Below are 3,042 nucleotides of genomic sequence, written 5' to 3'. Positions count from 1 at the left end.
TTTCAATAAGCATGATGTTCTGAAGTAGAAATCCAGTGCAATGGATTCAGGCTTCTGAGGATTTAGTTTGTAATATAAATGCAAATCCTGCCCAATCCAAAAATATGCACATAGATTAGTTGGGGGGGGGGGGAAATATGCATATATTGAATACATGCACGCTCCAAACTTCAAAAGGAAATTACACATGCTGATTGAAGGCAGACTTGAATACTCTGTTTGGTTATGTGACTTGCTTGTGGTTACATCTTTCTGTTTAATAGCCTCTCAGACCTCCGTTCCTCCATTCCAATAAACTTTCTTTTGACTTTCCCAGGATAAATTCCAGATTAGCATCTGTTGAAAACACAGGAAAATTAGGTGGGTTACAGCTAACAGTTTATGCTTTGTGACCTGGGATTTGTCCAGTAAAAATATATTAGGAAAGATTTCTCCTTTGGTTCTGTTAATCAGATTAAAGATACATTAAGTTTCCAACCTTTATCTTCCAAAATTACAACAAATCCACTTCGTGAAAACAGGATTAGGGTAAAAAAGCATTAGCAACACAGCATACAAATTTTAATGGCTCTCCTGTGTGCCTCAAGTTCCACCTATCAAACCCTGAGACTAGACTCAGCTATATACAGCCTTATGAACCTCTCACAGAATGCTTAAATATTTAAAGGAGCGCTGATCTGATTTTTTTAAAAAATCCCTTCCATATAAAATCCCTTCAGGGAAAATTTGTCTCAGTACAACTCAGATACATGAGTGTGAGTGAGATTAAGAATTATACCTGCTGCTTTCACACCAAAAGATTTTCCATAGGACAGAAAGGAAGATTCCATTAAAAGTCAAGAGGAGAGAGTTTCCAAATGGCCTAATTGCATAGAGTTTAGTGCAAAGGTGGGCAAAATGGCCAATCCAGCTGGCAGCTGGACTTCATTTCCCAGCAGCCCCTGCCAGCATGGCTGGGGCCAATCTCCATGGAGACCCCAGCCACAGCTGCAGGAGAAAGCTCAAGGCTGGGGTTGCCATGGAGACCAGCCTCAACCACATTGGCAGGGCGTGTAGCAGGGCAGGGCAGGGGGATGCTCCCAAGCCACTGGGATCTTGCGATGGGGGCACATTGCTCTAGAGCCAGGGCAGTGCCATGATCTGTAGCCTATATGCTCCAGCCAGAAGCACGCAGGCAGGGGATCGCAGTTCTGCTCTGCCTCCTTGCATCAGTGACAACCTCATCTGGAGCAAGGGCAGTGCCACAATGCCCTGCTTGTATGTCCCTGCCTGGAGCATGCTGGCTACAGATCATGGCTCTGCCCTAGCTCTGGAGTAAGCTGTCCCCATCACAAGATCCCAGTGGCTCCAGAGCAGCCCCCTGCTGTGCCCTGCCCTGCTGCACACCCTGCCAGGGTGGCTGGGGCTGGTCCCCATGGAGACTGGCCCCAGCCATGAGTATGGGTAGTTGGGAAATGGAGTCTACCACCAACTGGATTCAGCCCAAGGGCTGGACTTTGCCCTTCCCTGGTTTAGGGGATGATACTTGAGCAATATTTTGTGATTGGGGCCTTGAATTTTTAGAGTTCTTTCCATCTGAAGAAATAGAAAATACAGTTTATTAAGATATTTGGTGTCCCTTCCTGTTTACATCAATGGCAGCACTTTTAATGTGCAAGTGACAAGATTAATAGTTTCATTATAACTTCAACAGGACTCAGAAATGCTTGCATTTTCATTTGACCTAATAAGGACATAAGAGTGGCAAGAGTATAGTAATAAAAATCTAGTCTACAGTCATAAAAATGTTTATATGTATATATATTATAGGACAAATTTAGAGGTGAATTAGTGAGTAAGAACATAATAGTTGGCATAAATTATACCTTCTTCCAAACTCTTCATTTCAGTTTCATGTCTGTGTCTTCCTAAGAATGAGTAGAGTTAAACCAAGGATTAATTAGATGCCCCCACATGTCCTTCTTAGTCACCATTTGAACTTTGAAACTTCTACATAACTTCTGAAAGTACTTCCCACAGCTGGGAGTCAGTCAGCAGTGTCATGTCATAGAGCTTTGGTGAACCATCTAAGAGCCTGTCCACATGCAAACATTATTAAGTGATAAATTAGGATGTGAATTTACAGTGTACTAGCCACCCTACGCAAACTCTCCTTGCAAACAACTCCACTTTGGGAGACACGAGAAATAACTACCTTTTGCAAAGGTAGTGCTAATTTGCACTAAAGAATGTTCAATATGAGTTTGGAGTACACGGTAAAATCACATCCTAGATTCCTTCGTTTTAATTTTCCTATACAGAGAAGCTGTTAAGTTGTATGCAACTCTTATGCCTAAGAAATCAAACATTTTTCATAGATTCATAGATGTTAGCGTCAGAAGGGACCTCAATAGATCATCGAGTCCAACCCCCTGCATAGGCAGGAAAGAGTGCTGGGTTCAGATGACCCCAGCCAGATACCCAGCCAACCTCCTCTTGAAGACCCCTAGGGTAGGGGAGAGCACCACCTCCCTTGGGAGCCCATTCCAGATTTTGGCCACTCTAACTGTGAAGAAGTTCCTCCTAATGTCCTGTCTAAATCTGCTCTCTGCTAGCTTATGGCCATTATTTCTTGTGACCCCCCAGGGGCGCTTTGGCAAGTATAGCTTCACCAATTCCCTTCTTCACCCCCATGATGAATTTATAGGCAGCCATAAAGTCGCCTCTCAACCTTCTCTTGTGGAGGCTGAAAAGGTCCAGGTGCCCTAGTCTCTCCTAGTAGGGCTTGGCCTGCAAGCCCTTAACCATATGAGTGGCCCTTCTCTGGACCCTCTCCAGGTTATCCACATCCCTCTTAAAGTGTGGTGCCCAAAACTGCATGCAGTACTCCAACTGCAGTCTGACCAGCGTCCGACAGAGGGGAAGTATCACCTCCTTGGTTCTGTCATGAATCTGCATGATAAAGTGCAGTTAGCTTCTTGATGACTTCATCACACTGACAACTCATGTTCATCTTAGAGTCCACTAGGACTCTGAAATCCCTTTCCGCTTCTGTGCTACCAA

The 3,042-nt window shown here is 44.1% G+C and overlaps 1 long non-coding RNA gene across 2 annotated transcripts in view; it reads right to left on the bottom strand.

Annotated features, from left to right (window-relative positions):
- LOC109301944 overlaps positions 1 to 2,335 on the bottom strand; it is an 8,229-nt gene extending 5,894 nt beyond the window's left edge. The window contains exons 1-2 of one of the 2 annotated variants that reach the window (XR_002098664.1): positions 1,866 to 2,335; positions 186 to 336 (exon numbers count right to left, since the gene is read on the bottom strand). This is a non-coding gene — a long non-coding RNA (uncharacterized LOC109301944). Of the gene's footprint in view, positions 1 to 185; positions 403 to 1,865 lie in introns of those variants that run through there. The other variant, XR_002098663.1, reaches the window with a different exon arrangement.
- Positions 2,336 to 3,042: the final 707 nt, after the last annotated feature.

This window comes from Gavialis gangeticus, unplaced genomic scaffold (genome assembly GCF_001723915.1).
Source record: "Gavialis gangeticus isolate Ggan-Ray unplaced genomic scaffold, GavGan_comp1, whole genome shotgun sequence".
NCBI lineage: Eukaryota > Metazoa > Chordata > Crocodylia > Gavialidae > Gavialis > Gavialis gangeticus.
This window is presented reverse-complemented; position numbering and strand designations above follow the sequence as displayed.